The following is a 14,566-nucleotide window of genomic DNA, read 5'->3' on the forward strand; positions in this document are numbered from 1 at the left end:
ATATTATAAAGAGGAAAGGTTTGATTTTTTGTTTGTTTGTATGAATTGAATAGGCTCCGAAACTACTTGGCAGATTTGAAAAATTCTTTCACTGTTGGAAAGCTACATCATTCCTGAGTGACATAGGCTATATTTCATTTTAAAAAAAAATAGGCATCCTTACTAAAATTACGATAACATTAACATTTGTTTATTATTTGATACAATTCTAACAGATGGCGCTGAGTTAAAGGTAGTTTAGTTTAGGTCCGTGTCGTGGTACCAACGTTTCACATAAGTTCTCCTACGGTTTCCCTTGATTAATTTACTACTATGTAATATAACAAAAACCTTAGCCACAGCAACGCTTGGCCGAGTCTGCTAGTATTCCCCATATTTCTGTACGCAGCCGAAACGTGGACCTTACGAGACGTGGAAAGGCAGAAAATAGACGCTCTCAAAATGTGGTGCTGGAGGTGAATGCTTACGGTATCGTGGATCGAGTTTCGTACAAACGTCTCGATACTTTAACAACTCGGTATTAAGCAGCGTCTAATTTCAACAGTACAATCTCGCATCCTTACATTCTTCGGACACGTGCGTGGTGATCAGTCCATAGAGCGCCTTATCGTCCAGGAGAAGGTACTAGACCGCACGGTAGGTCACGTTGGACTGATCAGATTAAGTCTGTCGTAGGAGAATCACTGAATCTGTGCAGCAGGATGACCTCCAATAGGCAATGATGGCGGAACGTCGTGAAGCGCATCACATCTGCGCCTTCTACCACACAGCAATCACGACCGCTCTGTCAAGAGTGAACCGAATAAGAAGAAGAATATTTAATATATAGATCTATCTATCTATCTTTATATTTCTAATCAATTTTATCTTCATTTTAAATGACGAACACAAACGCGACAATATACTTAAAGCTTTAAATTTTAAACGTATCCCGAGCGGGTTTAGAAGGATTCTATTGAAATAATAAACTCTGGCAGATTGCGGCCTGAATTATTGATACTTCGACACTGTCAGCTCACACAAGGGACTTGAATAATAGAGCATCCAAAAGTATGATAAGCGAAGGTTGAATTCACATATTGTAGGGCAACATTGTTAGTGTCTACAATGCTTTAGATTTTCCAGAAATATTAGTGTCCCTTAATTATGTTGTCACATGTGAATTTATATCATTAACTGATCTTTATATATCAGGTTACGAATAAAAATTATTCTTAAAAATCAAGTTTATAGTATTGTCTTTTATTAACATAACTTTTACACATTTAAAGAAAAACACTTTTTAACGGATATACGGATTACAATAATACATAACTTCAATCCGTTAAAAAGTATTTTCTTTAAATCTAGTTTATACAAATTTGAAATGGCAACGCTGTAATAGGTACGGTTTAGTCTCATAAATTATGGAAATAAGAGGGTAGTTGTTGGTAACATATGGGGAATTTCAGTGCTGCAAAACAAAAGTGTACTATGTCTATATCTATATGTTTTTACTGCTTTATTATGCATGGTGATAAAGGATACGCTGTTTGAGAAAATGTAACTTGGTTGTATGAAAATGTATTTCGGGGTTCTATCATACACATTTACCAATGTTATATGCCTTACGCTATAAACGTCGTGGTTAAATATCATTGTAGTTAGTAATTGTAACAGTTTGGGCGTACAAATTAATATTTGAAATCAATTCTACAGTTAACGAATAAAAATAAAAAAGCCAATGGTACCACAGCACGGGTCTTGATTTCTGTATTCCTTTGTGATAATTTGCTTATTCTTATAGGCAATTAGGTGTTTACTGCCGACACAGGTTGTTTCTGGGTCTCTCGCCAGTTAGCTTACCTTTACTTTACCAGCGAATGTTAAATGCGTGCTGCACTAGGCAAAAAAAAACCTATTGGTGCATAGTCGCACACTCAAGCCGCTAGCTAGCTCAACGCATATATTTCAGTTTTATAACCGTCACACACGCTTAAAAACCGAAATTAGGACATATAGACATGGATAACATTAAAAATGTCTTTGGTTAACAAGCATGTTACTTTGTAGAATTACTACACGTCTTTTTAAACAAATATAGAGAATATATAATATAAAATCTTGTACATACTCAAAAGAAAAGCAATTTATAATGGATTGGAAAAAGTTGTTGTGAGAATGCTTTTGTACGCTTAATTGGAGATCATAACGTACTAGATTAATATCTTATATCTTTAAACGAGCAATTCTTGTATATATATATATATAATTAGAATCTCGGGATCGGCTCCAACGATTTTCATGAAATTTAGTATACGGGGGGTTTCGGGGGCGATAAATCGATCTTGCTAGGAATAAATGATAGAAAATAACAAAAAGGTGGTGTTTGAGTAGTCCCAATTTAAACTGAAAAGTGAATCTTCCTGACTCTCTTCTATCTATCGGCGAATAATAATACTATTTTTTTAAAATTGCTTTAACGACACAACAACACTAAAGCTATTCCAGCATATATAATCTATATTGTTCATATTTCATCATTTTATTACTCGTACTTATATATTATAATTTCCAAAAACACAATTTATAAAAAATAAAAATACCGAGCAAAGCTCGGCCATCCAGGTACTATAGTTTATCGTCCGTACCTCACTGGTGAAACCCTCTTCAGTGCATTATATAATTTCTGTGAAATAGTTTAAATATAAAAGCTAGTAGTAGTAAGCTAGTATCTCTAAGTATCTATTGAGTTGTCATCTATTGAGACTCAATAGATACTTAGAGATACTGAAGCTATTTAAATTTGAAAAAATAATTTGGGCACTTACGAAAGCACAATGTGAAAGATTAAGTGTTACCCAGAGACCTATGGAAAGAAGTACAATAAAGAAAAGAAGAATTGACAAAATAAGTAACAATAATGTAAGAGATAAAACAGGGTTTGCTGACGTCGTATATAAAACAAAAGAACTAAAATGGAAATGGGCTGGACATACTATTAGAGGAGCAGATAAATGGAGCAAAATTGTAACACTATGGCAACCAAGACGCCATAAAAGAAACCGAGGTAGGAAACTTAAAAAGTGGGCCGACGAAATTGTGGAAATGGCTGGAAAGACCTGGACGAGATTGATATACAATAAGGAAAAATTGAGGAAATTTGCCCGTGGGCAATCAGTTATCGTAGATTTAAAAAAAACAATAGCTGTAATGTAGTTATATATCTCTCTCTTATATCTTGTATTCTGATATGAGGCTATAAATAAATAATCTCTAAGTATAGTATTAGGTGTTCGATGTAAAATAAGGATATAATTTTGTATGAATGATTTTTAACTTATAAACACCTGATTAGATACAAGAAAACAATTACCTTAATCACAAAGGCTCAAAGCAAGCGCCGTTATAAGACACCTTTTCAAGGGATCACTTTGCCTAAAGACTGACTTTACGTATGAAGGCAAGGCTGAAATGTAACGTGGAAACTACTTAAATAAGAGACCGTACGTTACATACGTTATAGCAGAAGTATGAATTTAAATTTGAAAACGTTTCAAAATTTCATGTTAAACTTAGAGTAACACTTTCGTTAACATGACACTTCTTGCCTTTCAAGAAACTGAGTTAGTTGAATACATTTTCCATTTTACTATATTCAAGTTTTCTCATTGAAGACAGGGACATCTTTGTAAGAACTCTTATTCAACATAGATGTCTTCTTCAAGACTCGTCGTAAAAATATGTATATTTAATTTCTTATAGATAGTAATGTTTTACATTTGTGTTATAGGTGGATTTTTTATACTTAAAGGCAAATACTGTTAGTATTTTTATTTAATATCATTAGATTTTAGATAGAAATGGCGTCTCTCAAGCAACCAGGCTATTATGTAGTTTTCATGTCATAAGGCTCAAATATTTTATATTAAAAAGACATTGTGTTCCAAAAAAATTGGTTTTATCTTAGCATTATCAACATATTCGATTTTCCTTCACTATGGCCAAAGTTTAACTTGCCTTTTATGACTAGAAATAAAGTATTTGTACAATTTTTCGCAATAATTTGAAACATCATAATACATTTATCCTTACACAGAACTTGCTAACTACTTAATTACCATAGTATAATTATAAGCAGTTTAATAACGCCAAGAAAAAATGGGTCACGACTCGAGCCGTCAGCTCATTCAGTATTATTCTCATTGTTAAACTATAAAGGTGCCACAAGGTAACGACTTGGTCCCTTTTTATGTCACCCTAAAGGACTTGATTTTACGAGGTTAAGTACTGTCTTTTTTTAATTAGAGAGAAAAGACTTAAGATGTTTATTTCTTGTAAATACACGTACATGAGAAAAATGGTACAACTCTTGGCCGGCACAGATATTACAGCCATATAAATGTACTTATAGATAACTCAACATGTTTCATTAAGTCGAATTTTGAACTGTTCTATTTTTAAATTGTCTATGACTAGATATTTTATTTGGGATGATGTGAGTTATAATTAAATTATGAAGCATGTAATGAAGGTTGAAAGTTTTCTGTGAGGTTCAGTAATTGTTTTAAGTTACATAACCTATTTAGAAATTATTGTAATACTGGCTTTCTCCTACAGCTTCGCCCTCGATTTTTAAGTATTGTGGCAAAAAAAATTTCGAAAATTTCAAAATATTCGTAATTACGAAAAAGTAATAGAATCACACTATTTATTGGTGTAACTGTAAAATCCGCTCGGTGGTTTTTGGGTTTATCACGTTTATACAGACAGACAAATATGAACGGGGGACTTCACAATAAACCAGACGTTTATAATTAAGAGTTAGACATAACATTTTTACTAATAAAACACACAGAAATATACAAGATAACAATAAAAAAAATAATTACAGATATTTCTTCAAAGAACAAGGTAGGTACGTTTTAAGTAATGCATACTTAAAGTAGTAGTGATTAAAGATTTTTTACGAATGAACTAATCAGGCTAAATTTCGTAGCGAACTTGTAATCTCTTAGTATCATATCAAATCGTAAACTCTTTTCATCGTAAATCCAATTAAGATTTCGGAAATTATTGCGCCAAACGAGTATGTAAGACATCTGATAAAATAACTAACTTGATAATATTTTTCATTTATTTTGACTGCCAAAATGAATCTTTTATAACCGTGAACAAAGTCAATTCGCTGAACTATAAAACTTCAGTTTTACGCTCCAGATATTAACAAAATGAATTTTTATTTGTTGCGTATATTGTGGATGGAAACATGGTATTCGAATAATAATTCATATTCATATCTTAGAGAGCAATTGTTTAGATATTTTATGATTATAATAATTTATATAATTTTCATATCATGATCATATTTGGTCGTTATAAGATAGTTACTTACGCCATTACTAAATATTTAAATTATTCAATATTCGAGCAACTTCGTAGCTGACTTGTGGCTGGCATATGGATTAATCAATCAATATATCATTAGAGATTAATGGGCTATTGTATCTACGACTATATGTGTGTTATTCTAACTTCTTGTTTGACGTTGTGAGACGAGAGAATAAGAATTGTCTAGCAAAATTAATTGTAAAGAACGTTACATTTGTGTTAGTACTGTTATGTTTGGCTGCCGAAACACAAATGTGCCTAGCAATGAGCGACAGAGGCAAATCTAAATTTTTACGATTCCATTTCTCTTAGTACTAAAACTCCGAAATTATATAAAGTAACCTATAAGCTCGTAGCCGCAACATTTTTCATTCCTTGGATTCGAAATGCGCTTGCTTGAGTGACGTAATAACCGGGCACTTACCTCCCAACGTTATACGATGAACCGGTGAAAGGGCTTTAAATTTGTTAGATATTTTCCACAAAATATAGAAAAGTTCTAAGCACACATCGATGGAGCGTATCGGTAGATGTTTGTTGAATTAATTTGCGTACTTTTGTAACCAGCTTTCAGCTTAGCACAATATGCGCTCGATTTGTTTATAAGTTCCCAATAGCTTAGTAAAGTTAAATATAAGCTGATAAGCCGAAGCTGCCTTTTGTAGATTAAGGTCCTTATTGATAAATATATAAGCAATTACCATTTAAAGATTTTATTAAATTTATGAAGAAGGTCGTAAAAAGATTTTTAGTTTTAGAAGAAAATAATGTTTTTTGTGTTAAAGGCACTAGTATCTTTATTAAACAATTAATTTCTGTGTGGCTTATTTGACTATAACTATAACTATTATATTATAAAAAAAACATCATACAATGTAAGTTACTTTTAATTAAAAACTTAAAGACTAATGGACTCCTTGGTACATTACTTTTAAATTAACTTGGCTGATGTCATAGACATTTTTGCCCACATAATAAATTCCTGAAAGTACAAATTAACAAAAGGGTTTTAGTGAAGACAGTAAGTATGTAGGTCGACGCTTGACCCGACTACATGCAACGTTTATGGCTTACACTCATTGTCTCCTGTATACCGAGTCCATAGACGATGTCTTGTTTAGACCAGGAATGTCTATAGACAATAGAGCGTACCGCTATTTGCGCTTCCAAACTATTTAGACTCTGGTTTGCACTTCTTGCGAATATCTGTGTTATGTTATCGTACTAATTGTTAACTTAAACAACATTTCCATATAAATATTTTTAAAACTAAAAGAGAAAATTCTTAAATTCGCTTTAGACTTTATATTAAAAGATTCGAAGTATATTTTAGAGTCATAAAAAAGGAAAAATCAAATCGTCATAAATTTATACGTCAATATATCGTTTTATGCTTAAATTCGAAATAAATAGAAACGTTAGTTTGGGCGATATACTACGCCCATACAGCCTTGCATCTCTTAGAGATATTCCAGCTTGGTATCCCTCAGAGGTACTTTAACGATCACTAGCTAACGGAACAAAAGGCCGATGGCGGACTGATCCTTAGTGTACACACTTTTGATACATCACAGGGTTTTAATTAAGTTAATTAAGTATACTTACGTACTAAAGAGGACAACAAGCAAACAAACCACTGAGGGGCCGATCAATTCAATGTTTCAGGGTCTGTATTCAAACAGTTATATCGCTGATATAGCAGTAAATTAAGTATTAGGGTAAGCTGAAATGTCACCCACGCTACTGAGTAAATATTTTTAGTCCCATAAAATCTCGTGTGGCTTTTGTTACGTAACAGGTTTTCCAGTTCCCTATTACATATTAAAGCGAAATAGTTTTAACGAATTAGGACGTATGTAGTAGAGAGGATTAGAATGTTTAGCGTTATTCCAACTAATGTTTAAAAATCCATGTAATTGCAGGCTTTCAACTATATTTCTTTTAAATTTAATTAACGCTGTAATTAGATAGAGACATATAATCGTATATGTGTTGACAGTAGTTTAGATGGGGCTATTTTTTTACGTCTGGGACTCAGATTCCTCTACTGTTACATTATCAATTGTCAATCAAAGTAAAGTAGGTATTATCATTATCATTTGTCAATCAAAGTAAGTAAAGTAGGTGATCTGCGTCCTTTGCTTGACATATGCCATCGAATTTTGAGTATATGACAAGCCGGTTACGTCACGATTTTTCCGTCACCATTCTAGAGAATGTTAAATGCGCTCATAGACAGAAAGTCCATTGGAGCACATCTGACAATCCACAGACCTCAAGAACGAAAGTCTTATGCATGGTCAACACTGCGTATTGCTTATTGACACTAGAAAATGCTAGTGTGCGATACCTATTAAAACCCTTATGTACCCAACACCTGGTTTCTTGTAATAAATAAAAAAGTAATTATTAAAATAACCCACTAGATATTAATCTGAATAATAGCAAGTTATATATACTCTACCACAACATTAATATCTGATTGAATGGAAATTGTGAAAACGGATTACCGATCGATTTTGATAATAGCCAATCAAAACTTTGAGTTGAACCGTTCGTTTGAAAAATGTTCATATTATTAACATTAACGATTAGAGCTTACAAAAGTTGCACGTGAAAAGTTTTTTCTAACCATTTTCACAATATTCTTTCAACGATGGTTTTTGCTTTGTAATAAGACAAACTTTAAGTCTCTGAGATTGTAAGTTCAAACCCCAAGTTATTATTATTAGTGCTCAACTAATGGTTTTCCTATGTGTATCAATATGTGAGAAATACTTATTGGGAAACCAGGTCAGATACAGAAATCTAAGCCCAAGATCCAGGGTTATTTATATATACACCACACATATATTGTTTACAATACAAAAAAAATATTATCAAAACACGTTCTTTTAGGGTAAGAGAATTCAGAGCAAACAAAAAAAGCACTTTCAACATGTTTTATGGGACCTTAAGATGAAAACTATATTTATTTTTTAACACTTCGTTACATTACAATATAAAAATTAAACATAGTTAATAATAAGGAGTTCAAGAGCGTTTTCTCTCTTCCATAACAGTGATTTGAATTTTCAGTTCTATCATTTAAACAAAAATATATAATAATAATGGCCTTTATTTAAAATCAAATTTACGTTTAATATAACTAAAATAAAACTTCAAAACGGTCCCACCACTGAAAAAGCGAGCCTTCCCAATCATTCTCTACAAAGAATGGTCGCTTTTCTAATCCAAGATAATCCAGCCATTATCCCAACTTAAATATCGCCTAAGATTCAATATAGTCCAGTAAAGAATCGTTTAAAAATTCTATAGTAGCATAGTTCTTGAGTACAAAATGTAATTGCCAGAAAGGCAGATTATGTTCAACAAAATTGTTCGTCAGGTTTTAGTTTGAGTAATTTACCCGACGTAATAATTTGACATTTTTAAAGCTATTTAAAGACGGCAAACAACCGAGCGCCGTTTTGAATATAATATTAAAAAAATGGGCGTTGTGAAAGTGTAAAATTTGGGGTATAGTAAAGTTATTAAAAATTATAGTATAAGGGATAAAAATATGTGACGTGGGTTTTCTATAAAATTAAACTTAATATAAAAGGTACTTATTATGTTAATCAATGTAATAATATTGAGATCAATGACGCAAAGAGACATGCGATAGGATAATCTAAAATTGCTGCCCGGTTGCATTGGGCAGAAATTTTTTTGAATTAAAGGAATGAATGAGGCATTACATTTGTGAAGGCAGCAGTTCTTGCTAGATTATAAATGAAAATATAAAAAGGACGATATCGTGCTTAAGAAACTCTATGGACCTTTCAAATGCACTTACTTCACAACATTTTAACTCTGAGAAGACTTTTGAAAAATTAGTATTAATACGTTTATATTATTATATTTCTACCTAATTAAATTCAAAGTCATACACACATTTTATTCTTTCGTAAAATTAATCCGTGATCATTTATACAACAAAACATAAAACTATCGACATATTTCGCATGCCGAATACGGTACAATGACCAAGTATTACTCTATTAAAAAAGTTAAATTTGAATTAATGTCTGGTGATGTATGAATGAAAATCTAAATAAAAATCTCAAAATGTTGTAGCTACTTCTATATCGAGGGAATAGAGCAGAAACAATTTTAGAATCTGCCATGTTTTTATAATGAACTTCTGAATGCTTAAAATGTTTCGGAAAGGGACAGTGTAAATGTTTCATGAAGTTTCGGAGATCTCACTCGGCGTGAAAGGGAATTTGAGCATTTTATATAAAACGAGTTGAAAATGCAACGAAAAATGTTAATTTAGAGTCGTCCATTGTAATCGTGTATTAATAATTGTAATTATAAATTTATTTTTACTTAAAATATTTTTTTAATACATTTATTATTTCTGTTACACTCAGTTTACACCACATACTCACACATATTCCTGTTGACGCCGTACCAGCGAGGCATTGTCTGTGCATACTTTTTTAATTGATTATGAACTGATTTTGTTTTTTTAAATTACTACTACTATACTTGTCTGAAGACCAATTGTGACATGGGGGAGTCATAGCTCGTGCTAAAGTTTACACTCGAAAAGATATAAGCCCTTATTAGTAGATTCTGTTAACTGTATATTATATATTATTATTTCGACTTAAACTTTAGAAATTAAGACGATTTTTTATATGGGTCATATTATATTTTTTAAGCAAGCGAAATAATTATTGTTGCGACGGGAATCGAGCGCCGGGGTGTGTAGTCGCCTAACATGTACTTTTTCCAAAATCTACATTGAAATATAAAGTGGAATGAAATTATACTTGAAGCTTATAAAACTATTTAAAAATAGAGACTCAAAACTTAAACTCAGCATTTACAGCGACTATTTTAAACTGTGTCATTGTATGCATTATCTCGTCTTTCCTTTAGTCTGTTTTATTTTAAATCAGGTCGGTTAATTTAGTGCAGATTCGATAGCTTGGAAATATTACTCTATTTTAGTGAATCTAGCACAAAAGGTATTTTTGAAATTCTTAAAGCAGATCAAGTGAGTAGTTCTGCACTAGTTATTTAAAAAAAAATATATATTTTACAATTATTCTTACAAAACGGCTTCCATCCACATCTTGACCTGCGTATATTTCCTGTATGTTGGCAAAAATAATACGTCTAAACATTGCTTAGCAGTCAACTTTAAAAAAAGATATTTTTGAATTGAAGATGAAAAAATTACAAATTATATCTAATATAAGAACTCCTTTTATGACAGTAAAAAATATTAAAAAGTCGCTAGGATTTCGATGGTCGATCTGAGAGATGAAATGAACCAAAACACAATAAAAAACACAACACACAAACCGCACTGTCCAACTCCCAGTTTGCTACGATGGAATGTGATACCGAGTATATAAGCCAGGCCAGGCCTTCTTTTGCGTCGACGGTCAGCATCATGGTTACACTCTCGAAACCTCTCTTCGTCTTCTGTAGTACACTATATATCATCTAGCCTAACCTTTGTGGAACAAGCTAACCACCGAAGTACTTCCGATCCAATTCGAATTACCAAGTAAGATCGTACCAGAATTAAAAGGCATTGTGAGTGTGCATGGGTATCGCTTGACATCATCGATCATAGATCATGTCTTCTTAAACTAACGAATATTTGTTTTCCATAATACTTATTTGTGATTTTTGTAACTAAGGTGATCATCTAGTCTGCTTGTGCAGCATAAAAAGCGCTATACAACGCCTAAAAGCGCTATATTGGCAACTATTTGATAGCTTTTGATCGCTGTGTATGCATTAATCCATTTACCAGTAGCACTTTGTGAGCTGTTTACAAAACCTGCCCATTGCCCACTGCAACGAACCCGGCGCGTTGTACATCAATCTAATTGCATTTTGTTAGAGTTGTGGCTGATGGAAACTTCATGACTATTAATGGTTATTAGGAAATTAGATTTTTACATTCTATACTTATATTATTTTAAAGAAATGAGTAAGAAGGGTATTAGACATCGATGTAACTACTTCAGATTGTATTTGGCCTTGTACGCTTTTCGTTAGCAGATTGATGCGGGATGTAATATAATGTACTAATGAGTTTATATCCATTCAATACTTAACATCCATCATCCACGTCCAATCAACATCCACGACTGTTATATATATAATATATAATATAAATATATAATATAAAGTGAGATCCGTGTGGTATAAATTTATATTATTATTATTTTGTAGCCAAGTTTACATATCAGGGATCGTCATGCTGAATGAAATGTCATTGCTTGTAGCGGCGTCCATGCGTCGGGATGTCTCTGTCCCTAAAATATCGCGAGGGGGCCGATGGCTGGCCATGCGTCATACTCGTGAACGGGTGCTAATTGTGGTGACTGGTCATACTTGAATTCTTGTGCGGTGATGTTGGTTATTTGGACTATGTATTTGTGTGTTGTTTCCACGAGAATGTAAGTGCGTTTCACAATGCCTCCTGCTGACAGAGGATCTTTGACATTCTGAAAAAAAATTGTATTGCAGCTCCTTACAAACTCTGTGTATAACAAAAAAAACTTGACAATTAAAAAGAGTGTACAGTTCTTCTCTTCCGCTCTATGCCCTTGATTTGAGAAGTGGCAGTTAATGTTAAATAGAAGCGTTTGATGTATTTTTCATTTTTTAACGATCATATAAGTGTATATTGTGTTACCTATATGAATAAATGATTTTTGACTTTGACTTTTGCTATTCCTAATTACGAGTTGCCCTTTTTAATTTTCGGACATTATTGCACCATAAGAGATAACTTTAAGTTTGTAAATCTGTCACTTGATGGTTTGTTTTCGATATCTATGGAAATTCTCGTATTGCTCTTAGAACTTATGTTTCAGATCACCATTCGACAGTTCACATCGTACGGTGCTTATAATTTCATAGAGACAGATATAATTATGTTAATATATTTGAACATGTTAATACACAGACCTGCATAAATTACGAAAAAATCAACATAGTTGCGTTAATGCCAATATTTAATTAATTATACGTGTATATCTTTCGCATATATTTACTTAAAAATTACAACATAAACATTGCGCGCTAGTAAGCTGTGCTATTTATGAAATGTAGTTTATTAACAAGCATACTGCAGCGTTAACCTGTTTAGCTAAACCATTTATGTTGCAATTTAGTTACAATATCACATGGGAATTGATATAGACGATATATCGTATGAGCTTATTGAAATTTGAAAAAATAAGCCACTAATAGCAAGATTGTTTGAATTTTAATGCGGCAAAAAAGTAATGTCGAACTAGTTGTGATAGTCATGGGAACACCCACGAAAAGCGAGGTATTTTTTTAAAGGAACATTTGTACCGAAAGCTATTAACACAGGAAAATATAGCACATATAAAATATAGTTCGTGAAACTCTGCACTGAGTTGAATCGCTAACAAAGCTTAGCGTACTTGCATTGCTGTGGTAGTGGTAGTAGTGGTAGTAAGTATTGAATTAAGTTATACGAAGGTTAATTGTTGCAATAACTGAGAAGGTACTCAGACAGAGCTGGGCTAATAAATTACTTTTATAATTCATCATAACACACAATTTAAAACAAAACTGCATTTAAAAGTTACGAGTAAAATAATAAAAAATAAAGCTTAGAGAAGAGATGGGTTTAAAGTCAAAATGATGCTTTTTACAGGTATATATCACGAGGGCAATCGTAAACTTGAAAAATTTATAAAAATTAGCATAAAACACGCGTTAGCGAAGTAATGATAAATTATAATAATATGAATTTTACGTAACATTCTTATCAAAATGCCGTAAAAGCGGATGCCATTACATTGATTTATAGCTTAAATCCTCTTGAATAAGTCATACATTTTATAAAATGAAGATGATGTATTTTTGACGTACTTAAAGCTACACTGGAATAATAAATTAAAAAAAAATAATATCCGTTTTCCGGAGAAAAAGGGACCGTTTTGAAATGCCAAAGTTTAGAGTTCGTGTTCGCGTGTAAATAATACTTTGATGCTGTATTCTGTGGAAATGTAGGTTTATTATCTACGCTTACAGTAAACCTTTGGCAATGCATATTGTTATCTGTAAAATATTCATTCATTCACAAATATCATTTATGCCTTTTCTTATATATATTACTGGTTTCAATTATATAATTGACATTATACTTCAATACATAGAAATACACTCAGCAATTCACATACGAATTCATGTTGCAATTAGAAGGGAGTTTCTGGTCCCTAAGAGCCTCTAAGCCGTAAGCTTTTACTTGTATGTTCTATGTATATGTTTATATGTGCTATGTGGACATAAGCTTTTACTTGTGGTAGGATGTTCAACACACAGATGCATGTTTTTTTACTCTTATGATACTTTATAAATTAGTAAACGAGACAATGTACCATATGATTTGTCTATGAATCTCTGTGACTCTATTGATTTTTATTTCTAGAAAACTAAAGCGTAAGATACAAAGCTATTAAAATAAGCCTAGCAATATTTTTAACTGGGAACTGGCGCATTTTTACTGCATACGGTTCAGACTGCCTATTCGATACATTCTACGTAAAACTGAAGTTAGGTTAGTTAGTAAGTAGGTTTTATTTTTTTAAGTGGCCTTATCCGCTTAATATCTAAATACTTCATTCACCATTCATAAGTTTGTCGTGTACAGTATTTTATCCAAACATTTTGGGTCGATATTCGGTGAAATCGTTGTATGTAAATCTACAGTAGAATCATGAAAGTCTTTGTGAAGGATACAGCACGCTAAACATTCTACATATAAGTATATTCGACTAAAAAAAATTGATAAGCTAATTCAAAATATTACCGAAATATATATTTTATATTAAGTTGAACCAAAATGGTTAAATTAAAAACCGAAACAATGTTAATAACATTAAGTAGTTAAAAAGTTAAATTTATGAAAAAAAAACCAGAATTAGAATGTTGTTAGTATTCAAATAAGAATTTAGAATAAATTTACTATAATGCACCCCTCATTACTCGTTGCCATGACAACCATATTGCGTGACCTGCCTCCATTAACACGGCTTTGTAGGCATTTTGAAAGAAATGAATACTTGAAATCAAATATGACGGGTATAGCTTACTTCCCCAAGGGAGATAAGGGGTTTCAGTTTTAAGTAAAAGCTTCTAA

Source organism: Pieris rapae, chromosome 14, assembly GCF_905147795.1.
Source record: "Pieris rapae chromosome 14, ilPieRapa1.1, whole genome shotgun sequence".
Lineage (NCBI taxonomy): Eukaryota > Metazoa > Arthropoda > Insecta > Lepidoptera > Pieridae > Pieris > Pieris rapae.